This window comes from Oryx dammah, unplaced genomic scaffold (genome assembly GCF_014754425.2).
Source record: "Oryx dammah isolate SB20612 unplaced genomic scaffold, SCBI_Odam_1.1 HiC_scaffold_18, whole genome shotgun sequence".
NCBI classification, from domain to species: domain Eukaryota; kingdom Metazoa; phylum Chordata; class Mammalia; order Artiodactyla; family Bovidae; genus Oryx; species Oryx dammah.
Window position 1 is genome coordinate 82,333,529 of NW_024070202.1, and position 18,432 is coordinate 82,351,960.

General features: G+C 40.4%; 1 protein-coding gene across 2 annotated transcripts in view; it reads left to right on the forward strand.

Annotated features, from left to right (window-relative positions):
- Positions 1-18,432, forward strand: part of VPS41 (VPS41 subunit of HOPS complex) — a 203,982-nt gene that overhangs the window by 68,637 nt on the left and 116,913 nt on the right. The window contains exon 1 of one of the 2 annotated variants that reach the window (XM_040259503.1): positions 10,619-10,623. The exons of the other annotated variant lie outside the window; for it this stretch is intronic. The gene's annotated coding sequence lies outside the window, so the exon portion shown is untranslated. Of the gene's footprint in view, positions 1-10,618; positions 10,624-18,432 lie in introns of those variants that run through there. 2 annotated transcript variants of the gene reach the window in all.

The window sequence follows — 18,432 nt, forward strand, 5'->3', positions numbered from 1 at the left end:
AAGAAGGTTGAGCACCGAAGAATTGATGCTTTTGAACTGTGGTGTTGGAAAAGACTCTTGAGAGTCCCTTGGACTGCAAGGAGATCCAACCAGTCCATTTTGAAGATCAACCCTGGGATTTCTTTGGAAGGAATGATGCTAAAGCTGAAACTCCAGTAATTTGGCCACCTCATGCGAAGAGTTGACTCATTGGAAAAGACTCTGATGCTGGGGGGGGTTGGGGGCAGGAGGAGAAGGGGACGACCGAGGATGAGATGGCTGGATGGCATCACGGACTCAATGGACGTGAGTCTGAGTGAACTCCGGGAGATGGTGATGAACAGGGAGGCCTGGCGTGCTGTGATTCATGGGGTCGCAAAGAGTCGGACACGACTGAGCGACTGAACTGAACTGAAATCCCTTTTAGGGCGAGCTCTGCCTTTTATAGAAATGATACACTAACTCAGAATGGAATAACTGAATAAGTTAGGATTTGTTTTAGGTTCCCCCATAGCATGGGTGCTCTATTTTAGACAGAAAAAAATGGGTTTGTTTGAAATAATGAAATGAGGAAATTCTGTACCGAATATCTCGTTTGGGTACATCTGCCTTGTTAGCTGAAAGTTCCAGAATTTCATTCGATTTTCTGGAGGAATTGAGTTTCATCTCAGAGGGAGATAATTAAATACCGTTAGGTAGTCTTAACATTTGACTGCATTTTACTGTAGTGTATAAAAGTTAATATATTAGTCAGGGAAATCGGGTTGCTTAGTGACAGAAATCCATCTCAGCCAGGCTTAACTGTCCATGGGATTTACTGGCTCTCTTGTAAGTCAAGTGGGGCTGAAGTGGGTCTTTGGGATCTGCAGAGCACCTTAGAGCAATGTTCACTTCTGGGATAGGTTCTTTTTGGTCTGGTGGGTACCATGGTCAGCCCACAGTTCAAGACTGATGATGCCTCAGAACTATAATCCTCATAAACAAGGTAGGACTCCATCAGTGACTATGGGTAAAACCTACCAGGAAGGACTTTGACGAGTCTGGTTGGGTTGTATTCTTCTACCTGAATTAGTCTCTATTGGTTGTTTAGGCTAGGCCTCGAAGAATTGATGCTTTTGAACTGTGGTGTTGGAGAAGACACTTGAGAGTCCCTTGGACTGCAAGGAGATCCAACCAGTCCATTCTGAAGGAGATCAGCCCTGGGATTTCTTTGGAAGGAATGATGCTAAAGCTGAAACTCCAGTACTTTGGCCACCTCATGCGAAGAGTTGACTCATTGGAAAAGACTCTGATGCTGGGAGGGATTGGGGTCAGGAGGAGAAGGGGACAACAGAGGATGAGATGGCTGGATGGCATCACTGACTCGATGGACGTGAGTCTGAGTGAACTCTGGGAGTTGGTGATGGATAGGGAGGGCTGGCGTGCTACGATTCATGGGGTCGCAAAGAGTCGGACACGACTGAGTGACTGAACTGAACTGAGTTGAAAGTGGGAATTGGGAGAGGGGAAGGGTTGGCTAAATTGCATTCTAATCATATAGAATGTGTTTCTCAATTAAAAAAGAAAAGCAGATGTAAAACTGCCTGGAGCCAACTTTTCAGTGCCCTATACACCTAAAGAACGATGCTAAATCTAGGAGAGAGAGAGGGATAAACATTCTTAGGTGGGCTGGAGAATCTTGTGACTGATTCTTTCCTTTGACCAAATCGTTTGAGATGAAATCACCAGAGCAGACACTATGAACATCTTTTAAATAGTAATTTTACTGAATTGTAGTTGAGTTTGGGGCTTCCCGTGTGACTCAGTGGTAAAGAATCCGCCTGCCAAGCAGGAGATGCAGGTTTGATCCCTGGGTTGGGAAGATCCTTCGGTGAAGAAGTAGTAACCCACTCCAATATTCTTGTCTGGGAAATCCCATGGACAGTGGAGTCTGTTGGGCTACAGTCCATGGGGTTGCAAAAGTTGGACATGACTTAGCGACTAGACAACAACAACAAATAGTTTATTTGCAGTGCTGTATTAGTTTCTGGTATGCAGCAAAGTAAATCAGTTTTACATCTACATATAGTCATTCTTTAGATTCTTTTCCCATGTAGGTTATTACAGAGTATTGAGTAGAGTTTCCTGTGCTATATATACTATGAACATTTTTAAGATTTGTTGAGTATTTCACTGAACTTAGGTTGTACCAAATTACATTCCCACTGGCAATGGCTGAGAATATGTTGGTATATCTCATCAAGTTGCATTGACTGTCATCATTCAAACATTCTCTGCCACTTAAATTTCTAGAGAATGGAAATTAATTGATCTCAGGTGTACATATATATTTTTCTTTACTAATGAGGCCATGTAGTCTTTTGAGAATTGTTATTTCCTATAGTTTGTCAGTATGTATGTAAACTTCTAAATTGATTCGTAATTAAAAAGTTCATTGTTGTCAAGCAGAAATAACAGCATTGATCTGGGCAACTCATGTGATGTCTCAAAATCAGAAGTCATGAACAAGTCAAATTTAATAACTTGCAAATCTTTCATTAGCTTGAGTGGGTTATTTTACCATTCCTTCACTTTCTTTATAAAATGTAGAGTATAGTCACTCCCCTGACTTAAGTGACTATTTTAAAGATTTTTTGTAAAATAATGTATTGTAAAATATGTAGTGTGAGGATCAGTCACTGATAGCCCTTAGGAGGAATGGGGTCAAGTCAAGAGACTGAGTGCATGGCATTTACTACACTTTCTGAAGGAGAGCTGTTACTTTTGAATTCATTTGTATGGTTGGCTTTCATTCTGTTCTGGAGAACAGGCAAACATGGGAGAGAGGGAGGAAGGGAAGGAGTGAGGGAGTCAGGAAGAAAAAAAAAAGAGAAAGAAGGGAAGACACTTTTGCTCTTCTCCACTACTTTGCTTCTTGCTCTGTCAGATCCCTTTTTTACTTGGGGAGCAGGCATCTTTTATCACTGGGCTCAAGTAGGCTTACTACTTTGAAGTTTTAAGAACATGTTTACTTACGTAACTTGGTTCTGCAAATGGATCCCAGTGCAGCTCTAGTGAGTTGACTTCAGGAGTTTCTTTTCAGTGTAGAGACATTGCAATGTGGTCGCCAAGATGCTTCTTTCAAGAACTGTTGAGAGATGACAGTCTACTTGGGAGATGACTTAATGGAGAATTGATAAAGTAGTGATTGTACACCAGAGAGCATTAGAACAATAATTTCTGTGGTAAAAGTAGAGGTGAATTTGTGAAGTTTTAAATGGTCTTTCTTCATCTTATGCCTGAAAAGGAACTTGGGCATTTTCTGTTTGGTTAATAACTTAGTCTCAGTCATTTAAACTATTTGTACTGCCCTTTTGGGATAAGTGATTTTTTTCCCCCCCAACCTGTGGAAACACAAAGGCTTTATTTTCTCAGAGATTGGTTTTAGATAAAGAGAATGCATTAGCATCCCTGTGCTGTTATTAAGTCACAAATAGAAGTGAGAAGAATAAGAACATTTGTACTCCTGGCAGGCTTTTCCTTTATCATTGATGGTTTCATTGACTTGATATGGAGAAATTAAGTAAAGATACCTGCTGAGATAGATGTTCAGATAGCTCTGTAGCCATCATGAGTTTGCATTGTGTTCACCTTTCTTGAGCAGGTTTTGTTAATTAAGTTTCTGCTCATAGATGGACTAGCAGTGACATAGCAGACTCTTAGGACCTGGACAATCTAAGGGTTAACCCTTTCAGACTTAATTTTAAAGACTAGTGATATGCTTATTATTCCTTTTCTAGTTACAGTAACTCCACTACACGTGATTGAGTTCTGTTTCAAGAGTGCATTCGTAAGTCCAACAAAATTAACTTAGGTTCCTAACTGACACAATTGGCTACATAGTGCTGGATTGTGATAGGTTTATAATACTTTTCACACAAGTAATACATCGAAAACAAACACAAAAAACATTTTAACTCTTACAGTAGAGTACCTTGAAAAGTACAGTGGTACAGCACAACAGCTGGCATACAGGGGCATGTCCACATCTTTGAAAGTGCACAACTTGAAGTTTCGTGTGTAGGGGGCTTACTGTATGTGGACTTAGAGGTGACAGCCCCATTTTTGTTGCCTTAACTCTTACAGAAAAATGTATTATATGCTCTGGGGCAGTGTTCTCTGGGAAAAAATGGAATTTTGTATTTTGAAATCATAGTGTTGAACCCTGTAGGCTGGGAATCTTGGGCATATGGCCAGCAGTGGAGGACACTGTATTCATCACCTGCCTGTCAAACGTATTTGGATGGTCAAACATCAGTGTTTATTCCTAACCTAAGTTATTATTTGAGATAATTTAGCAAGTTGGGCTGTCTTCCGTGTGGTTTCTTATTGAAGGGGCTGCACTGTGCCTTCTCTGCTGAGTCCTGGCTCCCTGAGCTGATAGCACTTAACTTCCTTCAGCAAGGTCCTACTTTTTAATTAGACCATGTATCCCTCATAAGTCCTTGTTTATCAGTGGTGTCGTTGGGATTCTCTAGGCAAGAATACTCGAGTGGATTGCCATGCTTTCCCAGAGGGGATCTTCCCGACCCAGGGATCGAACCCGCGTCTTCTATGTCTCCTTCATTGGCAGGCAGGTTCTTTACCACTGGCACCACCTGGGAAGCCCTCTAGTGGGCCAGACAATGTTAAGTTTCTCGTTGAATCTAAATATTACTGCCGGGTTTCCCTGGTGGCTCAGACAGTAAAGAATCTACTTGCAGTGGAGGAGACCTGGGTTTGATCCCTGGGTTGGGAAGATCCCCTGGAGAAGGGAATGGCTACCCACTCCTGTATTCTTGCCTGGAGAATTCCATGGACAGAGGAGCCTGGTGGGACCCATTCCATGGGGTTGCAGAGAGTTGGACATGACTAAGTCACTAAGGCACACACTGTTTCTGACACAAAGCTAGTCTTCAACTACCTGCAAAGACTGGGCTTTTCCTGGCCCCTGATGAAGAGCATCCCTTCAGAAGGCTTCATCTCTGCTCCTCCTCGCTGTTTACTTCTGTCTCTGTGACATTTATCTTCCATCATCTGCCTCCCATCTTTCCCTGTATAGCCCCTGGATGCTGCTCAGAGCTCGTACTCTTGCTGGCTCTTTATATCACCACCACCCTTGTTTAAGTCATTACTGAATCTCACTTGAGTAATTTGTAGTGAAATTCCACTGATCTGCCCTAGACACCCCACGTCTCCCCTAATCCCTCCTTTGCACAGTGGCCCAAGTAATCGTCTCAGAGGAGAGCTGAGAGTTTGTCATTCCCCTTCCTGAAAATACTCCTGTGGCTCTTCGATGCCTGGGAATAAAACAGAGCTCTCCCTGAGGCCGCCAGGCCTTCTGCTGTCTGAGCTACGTTCTCCCGCGTCATGGCCTGCACTGTATCCACACTGCCCTTTGGCTCTCGCTGGAATGTGCTTTCCTGTCTTTGTGGAAATGCTTAGTGTCCTTCCCTCTCTGTGACACCTTTCTGATGACCCCACTCAGAGGAGTCCGTCCTTCATATTCATTCAATGATGGCTTCTTATTCCGAGCCAGCATTCTGTAAGGATGTGCAAGGGGTATAAAGAATTATAAAACACAGCCCCTATTCTCAGGTTGAATCAGTTGTGGAACTAGTTACATAAACAACCATCTGTAATCTGAGGTGTTAAATTGTAAATCAGAGGCGTGTGCGAAGCGCTGTGGTCCCAGACTGCATACACAAACACCTTGAAGGCAGGCCTTGTTTGTTGTTTAACTCTATGTATTACGTAAAGGTTTTGCTGATACCAGTTGCTCTTTTGTGAAATGCATTTATTAGTGAGTTGTCGTTTTGCATTTTACCCTTACACTAAACTGATGACTTTGCATGTCTCTCATGACTCTGCTTTCCTTTTTTCTTTTCTTTTTTGGCTGCACAGTGGGGCTTGTGAGATGTCAGCTCCCCAACCAGAGACTGAACCTTGGGACACAACAGTGAAAGCCTGGAAGCCAACCATTAGGCTACCAGGGAATTCCCCCTGCTTTCCTTTTTCTTTTCTTTCTTTTAAATTTAAGGTTTATTTTATTTTTTTGGCCACATCATGCGACATGTGGGATCTTCCTTTCCCTGACCAGTATTGAACTTACACCCACTTCAATGGAAGCAGAGTCTTAACTGCTGGACCACCAGAGAAGTCCGTGCTTTCCTTTTTCTATCGCTCCTTCCTTTGTATCTTTATTGGGAACATATATAAACAAGAAAACTCTTGACTCAGGTTAAGACACACTTCACACATTATATTTCGCTATTTGAAAGCTATCAGTTGTATTTCTTTTCAGGTCATTTATATACATAACAGATGTTAATTCCTTCAATAGTGGCTTTCCAGTAAAACAGATTGTTTTTATGATGGCATCACAACCCAGCACAGTGTCTGGTAAAATATAAGCAAAAGTTCCTTCAGTAATGGTTTTCCAGTAAAACAGATTGTTTTCATGGTGGCATCACAACTCAGCATAGTGTCTGGTACAAATACCAGCAAAAGAAACTGCTGGCTCCTTCTGCTGTTGCTGAGACCAATTTACCTAGAAGGTTCTGCTAAAGATTTCCTCCCTCATGTGTGACATTTAGTATTGTAGACAGCCAGGCAAGTCATCACAGGAAGACTGCTCCGAGGTGTCTGCTCTCAAGTGTTAAGCACAGGGGCATCGCATGCTCTGGGGAAGACAGGCTCCGGCTCCAGTGTGCTGCTTGTCCCTCTCACTGTTAGGGACCACTGCGGCTTTGTTGTGTTCCCAGAAGGTCCCCGTATAAACATGAATAGTGTTTCAGTGATTTGCCAGCTTCCTAAGGGCAAGGATCCCATTTAGCCTGTTCACAGCATGTCCCTGACATCTAGGACAGTCCCTTGCAGGTGAACTAAGAGAAATGCGGACCGAAAGGCTGTTTTTGCCTTTTATCAAAGTTATGTTTTAATTGGTGCCAAGATCGTGACTCTCTGTCTTGGTTCCATGGTGTGTGCAAGCCAGCCTCCTCCTAGTCTTGTGGCAGGGAATGTGGCTGGCACGGGCAGAAGATGAAGTTTAACAAAAGGAAAACAGCTCTAGGAATCAGCAGTGTGCCCGCTTCTTAAGAGGCAATCCCTTCCAAATCCTCCCTGTGCTTTTAAAGGTTGTTAGGATTTTGAAAACGAACATGTATCTAGTTAAGTCTTCTGCAGTGGCAAGGCCATTCGTGCCCTCACTGTGCTGAGGTTGTGAGTCCAGCGGGTGAACCCTGAGCCTGTCGGGAGCCAGCCTCGTGCATCTGTCGCCACACGGTGGGGACAGCAGTGGGCCTTGAGGGGTCAGAGGAGGTTGCAAATGGTCCTTGTAAGTTGCCAGCATCTGAGGCACACCCAGGGTGCTTTTATGGGGGACATGGTTAAGAATTCTTGTTGGAGAATATTTTTCAAAGGTCAGAAAAAATAAATTTAGGAATGTTTTTGTGAACAGCAGGACTGATTTATCAGCAGTCTTATTAATGCAGAGAATTTAACCTTAAGTGTTCATGTAAAACAGTGATAACAGTGGATGGACAAAATTCTTTTCAAGCACGGTAACTCTTGTTCAAAACTATTTCTCATTCCCAGATGATTTTTATTTCTTTTGGATGATGTTCAGGATATCAGAGTTAAAATTAAAGAGTTCATTATCTAAAAGGATAATTTGGTTATTTGATCATTAGAATCGAAGTTACATTTACGTGGAGAACTAGAGATAATATATATTTTTTCCTATCAAACAGTATTCTTCTTGTAAAGGTTATATCAGTAGAATATGAGGCTATCCAGTGATAAGTGTAGACAGTGGACTTTCCATATGTTCATCATTTCCCATTATTTACATAAATTCTATAGCATCAAGGGAAAGCTGTGATGAACCCTAAAGTTCCTTGAAGCACTACAGCAAGTTCAAAGTCACTGTGAGAGGGGAATCATCTGTAGTTCAATAAATGGTGATATTTGGGAACTCTTTTCGTGCTCTTGTATTAGAAGTATAGCAGACCTCACCTAACATAACAGACATGTAATTGTTTCATATTATTAAAATACAGTTTTTCTACTCTCAATATTGATTAAAATGTAAGTTATTCAAGTAGTTTTCACTTCGAAATCTGCTTTGCTTGTATGAATAGGCTGTACTTAAAAAAAAATTGAGGTATAGTTGATTTATAGTGTTGTGATTCAGGTATACAGCAAAGTGATTCAGTTTTACATATATATCTGTCCTTTTCCAGATTCTTTTCCCTTATAGGTTATTGGAAAATATTGAGTATAATTCCCTGTGCTGTACAGTAGGATCTTGTGTTTTGTTTTTTTTTTACCCTATTTTATATATGGTAGTATGTGTATGTTAATCCCAAACTCCTAATTTACCCTACTGTCCTTTCCCCTTTGGTGATCCTAAGTTTGTTTCATATGTCTCTAAGTCTATTTCTGTTTTCTGAATAAATTCATTTGTATGTGTGTATGCATCAGTCAGTTCAATCGGTCAGTCTGACTCTTTGGGACCCCATGGACTGCGCACACCACGCTTCCCTGTCTATCAACACCTCCCGGAGCTTGCTCAATCTCATGTCCATCGAGTCAGTGATGCCATCTAACCTTCTCATCCTCTGTTGTCTCCTTCTCATCCTGCCTTCAATCTTTCCCAGCATTAGGGTCTTTTCCAATGAAAAGTATTACATCAGTTGACCAAAGTATTGGAGCTTAAGCTTCAGCATCAGTTCTTCCGATAAATATTTAGGACTGATTTCCTTTAGCATGGACTGGTTGGATCTCCTTGCAGTCCAAGGGACTCTCAAGAGTCTTCTTCAACACCACAGTTCAAAAGCATCAATTCTTCAGTGCTCAGCTTTCTTTATAGTCCAACTCTCACATCGAAACATAACTACTGGAAAAACCATGGCTTTGATTAGACGGACCTTTGTGGACAAAATAATGTCTCTGCTTTTTAATATGCTATCTAGGTTGGTCATAGCTTTCCTTCCAAGGAGCAAGCGTCTTTTAATTTCATGGCTGCAGTCACCATCTGCAATGATTTTGGAGCCCAGAAAAATAAAGTCTTTCACTGTTTCCACTGTTTCCCCATCTATTTGCCATGAAGTGATGGGACCAGATGCCATGATCTTCGTTTTCTGAATGTTGAGCTTTAAGCCAACTTTTCCACTCTCCTCTTTCACTTTCATCAAGAGGCTCTTTAGTTTCTCTTCGCTTTCTGCCATAAGGGTGGTGTCATCTGCATATCTGAGGTTGTTGATATTTCTCCCGGCAATCTTGATTCCAGCTTATGCTTCATCCAGCCCAGCATTTCTCATGATGTACTCTGCACAGAAGTTAAATAAGCAGGGTAACAATATATATCAATATATATTTTTTATCAATATATAATAATATATAAATATATATAATCTATATTTTTATATATTAACACATATATATTTAAATCCCACATATGATATCATATGATATAGCTTTATTTCATTCCCTCTACTTCATTGAGACATAATTGACTTAATACATAAATTTAAAGTGTACCATGTTATGCTTTGATATATGACTTGATACCTATGTGTGTTGTGAAGTGTTACCGCAGTAAGATTAGTTAACACATCCTTCACCTCACTTCATTGCTGTTTTGTTGTCCTTGTCATGAGGAGAACATTAAAGCACTATTCTCACAGCAATTTTCAAGTGTATAATGCAATATTGTTACCCGCAGTCACCATGCTGTACATGAGATCCCCAGAACTAACTTATCTTGTAACTAAAAGTTTATACCCTTTGACTAACATTTCCACATTTTCCTACCCACTGGCCCCTGCAACCACTGTTTTATTCTATTTCTGTGAGTTCATTGTTTTTAGATTCCATGTATGAGTTTTTATCTTTGTCTTTCTGACTTATTTCACTAAGCGTAATAACGAGAAAATCCTTCCATGGTGCTGCAAATGGCTTTTTTTATGGTTAAATAATATTATATATAGATACACATCACATTTTCTTCATTCATTTATTTGTTGGCAGTCATCTAGGTTGTTGCCATCTTGGCTGTTGTGAATAATGCTGAAATGAATATGCAGGTGCAAAGATTATTCTCTTTGAGATCCTTATTTCATTTCCTTGATATATATAGAAGTGATATTGCTGGATTTTATGGTGGTTCTATTTTTAATTTTTTGAGGAATCTCCACAGTTTTCCTGACTGGCTGTACAGATTTGCATTCCCACCAGCTGTGCTTCAGGGCTCTCTTTTCTCCACATCCTAACTAACATTTGTTATTTGTGATCTTTTTGATAATAGTCATTTTAACAGCTGTGAAGTGATACAGCTCATTGTGGTTTTTATTTGCATTTCCCTGATGACTAGAATTGTTGAGCACCTTTTCTAGTACTGTTAGTCATTTGTATATCTTATTTGGAGAAATGTCTGTTCAAGGCTTCTGCCCATTTTTTAATCAGATTTTTCCCCCCAGAGTTATTTTATGAGTTCTTTATATATTTTACATATGAACTCCTTGTCAGATATTTAGTTTGCAGATATTTTATTCCATCCTTTAGGCCATCTTTCATTTTGTTTACTTTCTCTTTTGCTGCACAGGAGCTTTTTAGTTTGATGTAGTCCCCCTTGTTGACTTTTGACTTTGTTCCTTGTGCCTTTGGTGTCTTATCCAAAAAATCATTGCAAAGACCAATGTCAAGGAGCTTTTCTGCGTTATTTTCTTCTAAGAGTTTCACAGCTTCAGATATTATCCTTAAGTTCTTAATCCATTTTTAGGTTAATTTTTGTGAGTGTATATAAGAGTCCAGTTTCATTCTTTTACATGTGAGTATCCAGTTTTCCTACCATTTACTGAGGGTAGTATCCTTTCCCCATTAAATATTTTTGGCTTCCTTATCAAATATTAGGTAACTTTATGGATGTGGATTTATTACATCTTTTCCATTGGTCTGTGTGTCTGTTTTTATGCCAGTAATTCTACTGTTCTGATTACTGTGGGTTTGTAATACAGTTTGAAGTGGACTTCCCTGGTGGCTCAGCTGGTAAAGAGTCCACCTGCAATGTGGGAGACCTGGGTGTGTTCCCTGGGTTGAGAAGATTCCCCCAGAGAATGGAATGGTTACCCACTCCAGTATTCTTGCCTGGAGAATCCATGGACTGTATAGTCCATGGGATCACAAAGAGGTGGGCATGATTTTCACTTTGGAGTCAGGAAGTGTGATGTCTCCATTTCTTTCTCCAGATTGTTTTGATTATTCAGGGTCTCTTGTGATTCCATTTGAATTTTAGGAATGTTTTTTCTATTTCTATGAAAAGGGATTTATTTTTGAAGGTATAAATTTATAAAAGATGATCAGTAGCTGTGGAATAAGGGGTATTCCAGTGACATTATTATGCAAAATTTTCAATGTAACTTATATGCAGCTATGCTACATTTTATCACCATCCCTTCTGTATATTCAGAGTAGAAAATAAATGACTTTTTCTCAAATTGGAATGAATTGCTACTGATAAATAAAGCATTGCCCCTCATCTGCAGAAAAAGCAGTTTCTATAAAAACTGAAATATCATTTCAAGAACCTCTAACGTAGATATTAAATCTTAGAGAGGTAGGGCTATTGTTAAGACTTAAGAAGAAGACACAGTTCTTGTATAGTCATTTCAACTATGAAATATAGTAGATACCATGAGGAAGTGACTGTTATATGTAAGCCATCAGCTTCTCTTCAGCTTTTAAAGTCTGATGTTGAATATTGAAAACCTCAGATCTTGAAAGAGCAGGGGTGCAGTAGAACTTGACTTCCCGTTGAACTTACTTTGAGGCTTTACTGTTCTTTAAAACTTCTCTTATTCTTAGGAAAGTAACATTATAGCAAAATTGTTTTGAGTTTTTATCTATTCTGCTCTTAATTAGTTTTCTTCCTACAGAGCATTTGTTTGTTTATTTAACCTATTTTCTGGTTCAGAGCCTCACACTTGGAAAGACTGGGGTTCTTATTCTTTTGGCAGCATCATCAAGTTCTTCTGTGCCAGCTGCTGGGCTTAAAGTAGATTTCTGTGGGAATTCCCTGGCAGTCCAATGGTTAGGACTCTGTATGAGGTTCCAGGTTCAAATTCTGGTTGGGGAACTAAGATCCCACAAGCCATGTGCTGTGGCCAAAAATAAATAAGTAAATAAAGTAAATTTCTGCTCTCTGGGAGCTCAAGTTAAGTGCTGGAGGCAGACAACAAAGTGAGTTATTGTTGTGAAGCAGGCATGGTCTGATCGAGAGAGGTAGAAGGAGAGGACTTAGTCATTTTCAGTTGCTCCTGTGGGGTGTGAGGGAGAAGGATTGGTCTTGGATGACTAGTAGGCTGAGGGTCATTTGGTGAAACTGAGATACAGAATGCGGCCATGGTTCTGCAGATGGTTGGTTGACATTCAGCTGAGCGTAGTTGTTGAGTTTGAGTCTACCACTCTAAAGGGAGACTGGAGAGAGGTGAAGACAGACACTAAAGAGGAACTATAGCCAGGGAGCATGACTGAAAGTTGTGATCAGAAAGGCAAAACAGAAACGAGAAGAGGGTATATATGGAAGCCAATGGAGGTGAGTTGCAGATGCCAGAAAGTCATGAGGACCGAACGACATCCACTGACTTTGAAAGCCGGGTCTGTGTTGGTGACCTTGCCATAAGCAGCTTTGGTGGCAGCGTTCAGGCAAAAACCCCTTTCCTGGGTTAGTGAATGAATCAGCTTAAGGAGTTGAAGGGAGTAGACAGTCACTTTTTTAATATACCTTACATGATTGGTTTCTTTTGAGGGTCTTCCTTTGCTCATCAGCTGGCATAAATGGCAGCCCAGCATGTGATATTTCCCACATCCATGCCTGTGAGAAATGGAACAGAGGTACAAATAAGGCAGTGAGCCAAGCTTTTTTCATTGGTGAATGATTGTGATCAAATTTAAATATATAATACTCAAAAAAAAAAAAAAAACAGTAACACTGTTACTCTTGTATTTTGTAGACAAGTTCTGGACTCTTCTTAGGTGGTTATCATAATTCAGTTCTAAGTGTACTTATCTAAGAATCTATATGCCTCCAACTTTAAATATCTTCCCTTGCTTCCTAATGGAAACAGGGGACAGGAAGAGAAGTCACTGACAACACAGTGGTGACTCAGCTATTCAGTGACAGGAGAGGAGAGTCACCTAAGAAACTAATGTGCACCTGTGAAGGATAAGGCTGGTGAACTGGACCAGAGAATGTATAGGTGCTGTGCTGTTCATTATCTGCCCCTGGTGTGAAAAGCATTAAGTTTACCATTTAAATGAAGGTCATCATCTAACTTTCTGGTAATTAATTCGATAATTTAAATTCCTGATGGTAACTGAAATTTCTAGTCTCCTAGTCTTTATCTCTTATTTTAGTGTTTATTTTTGCATTATTTTGTTTCAGTCCTGAACCTGTGTTTTATTGTATGTTTAGTCATTATTGTTACTCTTTTGTTTTTGTTGTTAAAGATTTTTAAGATCTTCCTTTATTTCATTTAAATTTTATAACATGGATACTAAGTCACTTCAGTCATGTCTGACTCTTAAAAACCCTTGGACTGTAGACCACCAGGCTTCTCTGTCCATGGAGTTCTCCAGGCAAGAGTACTGGAGTGGATTGCCATGCCTTCCTCCAGGGGATCTTACTCACCCAGGGATCAAACCCATGTCTCTTAAGTCTCATGCATTGGCAGGCTTATTCTTTGCCACTAGCATCACCTGGAATCCTGTTTGTTACATATCCAGAATTTATTATTGCTTCGAAGTCAAACTTCATTTCTTCTAGGAGTTTTTTCAGTCTCTTGCCCTAGCCTTTGTCATATGTGTGCACTTAAGATTTAAAGTTTTTTGATGGTTTCTCTTCCTCCCTCATTTTCTTAAAGGAAAACATACTATATTTGTATCTCCTAAACAACATACAGTGGGTTCATGATTTTTTAGCCTTTTATTTTTGAAATGTGATAGGTAAGAATAATGTATTTTGTTTTTGTCCCCAGACTATAAGTAACATGGAGTCCTTATCTTTTGGTTTGTTTGTTGTGCAAAGGTGCTTTATAGCCCATTGTGGTAGGTTGAACAATGGAGAGGGTGTGGTCTTCATGCTGAGGGAAGAGAAAGTTGGAAGGAAGCAGTGGGCAGCAGGCTCATTTGTTACAGAGTGATCAAGCAAAGTGAAGCTGAAAGGCCTCCAAGTGCTTCAACCCCAGCAAGTTCTTGGTCGTCTCAGGAGACCTCTTGGCAGTAATGATTGGCTGGGCCAGTTGCCTTGGTGTTTAGGAGTGACAGGGACATTGAGAGGATCTCCCAAGGAATGGACTGGAGCCTTTAAGCCTTTTCTTTTGCTTTTATTGAAGCTGCATGCTGAGATTTTCGAGAAAGCTCCACACAGGTTCTCCAGCTTCAGTGTTGCCTCTCTTTGATTATTCCCCATCTTGATTGGAAGGATTTAAAGCGAACTTAGAGATGAAATCTAAGAGCAGCTAAGAAGGTCTGAGAGTTTTTAGTTAAGGTTAGGCCCTTCTGCATTTGCAGCAACATGGATGAACCTAGAGAGAGCATACTAACTGAAATAAGTCAGAAAGAGAAAAAACAAATACCACACGATATGACATATTCCACAATGTAAAATATGACACACGTGAACTTACCTATGAGAGAGAAGCATAGAGAATATACTGGTGGTTGTCAAGGGGAAGGAAGTGGGAGAGGGATGTATTGGGGAGTTTGGAATTAGCAGATACAAACTATTACATAAAAAATGGATAAACAAGATCCTGCTCTATAATACAGGGAGCTGTATATTCAATATCTTGTGATACAAACATAATGGAAAAGAACATGAAAAATATATATATACATATATATATGAGTGTGTGTGTCTAATGGAATCACTTTGCTGTACAGCAGAAACTAACATAGCATTGTAAATCAACTATTCTTCAATAATTTTTTTAAGTTAGGCCATCTAGCCATAGAATAAGTCCACCAGAAAATAAATGTTTCTTTTGCTTCCTTTTGTTGTGTAGATGTGTAGAAAGCCCACAGTGAGGTGTATTTTGCAGAGACTTCTTAAATCCAACTGGAGGTCTGGGTTATCTCAGGGTGTGTCCTCAGGGGAGAGGAAAATCAGCAGTAAACTGAGCTCTTCCCAAGTCTGAAAGGACACACGTGCTTTTCACATGTGTGATGGAGGGCAGCTTGCTTGCTCACGTGACTGAAGATCATGGAGCTGCGTGGGCAGCCCTGTGAACGTTGCCGTTGCTGAATAGTGGGTCTCCGGGAGAACGTAAACGAAACCCCATCTTCTGTTTCTTATTCTTTCCAGTCGGTGTCCATGGGGATGCAGCATTTGTGAAGGAATCAATTATCCATTTGTTAGTCAGAGGAGCCTTACCAATTATACATTAGCAGATTGATTTCTGAGGTTCACATTGGGGGACCAATAGCTTAAGGTGGGATGATGAGGAGCATCGGGGGAAAAGAAGTGGCCACAAAGAACACCATTAAAAGCAGCTTTTGAAACGACCATGAATTTATTCCTAATTGAAGAGCTGACATAATCCATACTAAGTGTATTTATTTCAAGCCTCGTACATTAGGTAATTGATTATCACATGAGGCGGACATGCGGGTGATTTTGCCTTTTCTTTAAATTTAAGACCTTGGGACCACCTGTCGTGGACTTGGCTTTAGAAGGTATGTGCTGGTCCTGGGCCCCTCCTGTTTCCTCGGGCTTCTTTTTTTTGTTCCATTAAGGAAACATTTTCGTATGTTCTATGGTGTCAGCTTGACGTTATTGATTTTTGAACCAACTCACTTATATTGTCCAGAATTCCAAACATGTCTCCATTAGGAATAAAATTGTAGCTAATGGAAAATACAGCTGAGGCCATTTTTCTCTGGTCTGTTTTCCCTCTGGTTCTGTAACCTTGTCCACATCTATTCCAGTAGTCTATCTTTCTGCAGCATACTCCCTACATTATATGTATAAAGCAGGCAGATGGGAAAAATCAGCATTGAAGGAAAGCTGAATCTTGCACTCCTGATTTCCTCCTGTATCTTTTCTTATTCCTGTTGTGTTGTTGTTGCTGCTTATTTCTAGTGTTTAGAAAAGACATTTGTTCCTGAGTGGAATGATTATGTACCATTGACAGCTGTACTATTGAAATCTTATTGTTTATTCTTTATTAAATGTTATGAAACTGTTATAAAAACTAACATGCACAGTTTACCACTCCAGATAAAAGTGTATGCTGCAGGTCCCCCAAAGGATGGCTTTAACAAGTAAGATTAATTGTGATTTCTTTTTGTTTTTAGATTCATGGATTTACTGTATAATAATTTAAAAATATTTATCTTTTAATTACAAACAAAATAAATATTTGTTGTAAAAAATCAGCAGGGACTTCCCTGGTAGTCCAGTGGTTACGACTCCGTGCTCCCAATGCAGGGAACACAGGTTTGATCTCTGGTTGAGGAACTGAAATCTCTCATGCTATGTAACACAGCCCCCCACTGCCACCCCACCCTGCAAATCAGCAAAACCTAGAAAGGAACAGTCATCACAGTAATAGTATGTCAGCATTCAGACAGAAGTAATGCTAATATTTTGGGAAATCTACTTCTAGACATATATATATAAATACCTGAAAATATAATAGTGATTTGATCCCTGGGTTAGGTTCCCTTGGAGTAGGAAATGGCAACTTACTCCAGTATTCTTGCCTGGGAAATTCCATGGAGAGAGGAGCCAGTGGGTTGCAAAGAGTTGACTACAACTGAGCATGCATGCATTTATAAACATTAGATCATATAGCTAAATTATAAGGTTTGAATGCATAGTCCTCTAGGCTTCCAAGTCTGCTGAAGACTTCTGAAACCAACTTCAAGTTCTGGGGGTTCCCAAATCCATCCTCATGTTTCATAATTAGTTAAAGGCCTCACAGAACTCACTGAACTCTATTTTACTCACAGTGATGGATTATTACGGAAAAAGGATGCAGATCAATAATTCAGCCAAAGGAACGACGGTGCCTGGGATGCTTCCAAAGAGTGAAGCTTGGTACCCCCACCCCTACATAGATGTGTGCTTACCAGGATGCTCAGCACCCTCGTTCCCATATTGAGGGATTTTATTAGGGCTCTATTCTGGAGGCATGATTGATTGATGAGTCACGGTTGATCCAACCATGGATCGACATGGTTGATCTCAGCTTCTGGACTGACTAATACCCTGTGACCCAAAGGCTTCACCCTAAATCACAGGGTTGGTTTTGAATAGCCCCCACTATAAGACATAACTGTTAGCTATGTAGGTGTGGCATAGATGACTTCCTAGAAGCCAAAGGCAAAGAAGAGACCTCTCTTTGATCAAAGCCAATTTTTTTTCTATGTAATAATTCTTTTTAGAGCCTGATGCTGGGAAAGATTAAGGGCAGGAGGAGAAAGGAACAACAGAGGATGAGATGGTTGGATGGCATCACCAACTCAATAGACATGAATGTGGAAGAAAGTGAAAGTTGCTCCAACTCTGCAGCCCCATGGAATATGCAGTCCATGGCATTCTCCAGGCCAGAATACTGGAGTGGGTAGCCTTTCCCTTCTCCAGGAGATCTTCCCAACCCAGGGATTGAACTGAGGTCTTCTGCATTGCAGGGGGATTCGTTTCCGGCTGAGCCACCAGGGAAGCCCCAGTGGACATGAGTTTGAGGAAACTCCAGGAGACGGTGAAGGACAGAGAAGCCTGGCTTCCTGTTCTGCAGTCCATGGGGTCGCAAAGAGTTGGACATGACTTAGCAACTGAACAACAGCAAACTTAGTTAAAAAAAAAAATTATCATTTAGACTTCTCACTTTTAGAACTATAGGTAATTTCCATTTCTCAGTGTCTTAAAAGAGAGATCTGCTATGGAAAGCATATTTTTGCAAAATAATCTTCGTTCTTCTTCTTGGTTGTAATAGGCAGTGCATATTTTAAAGAATTTTGATACATATTGTTAAATGATCTTTCAGAGTTTCTCCAAATTTGAATTACTGCTTCCAGTGTAAGAGGAGTGTCTATTTTTGTGCTTCCTTTCTAAAACTAAATATTTGGAAAAAATCCTTGTTGATTCCCTGGTGGCTCAGAGGTTAAAGTGTCTGCCTGCAATGCGGGAGACCTGGGTTTGATCCCTGGGTTGGGAAGATTCCCCTGGAGAAGGAAATGGCAACCCACTCCAGTATTCTTGCCTGGAGAATCCCATGGATGGAGGAGCCTGGTGGGCTACAGTCCACGGGGTTGCAAAGAGTCGGACATGACTGAGTGACTTCACTTCACTTCACAGGTGAAATACTTCATTGTGTTACTTTGCATCTGTTGATTATTACTGAGGTTGCCTATTGTTCCTGTTTACTTACA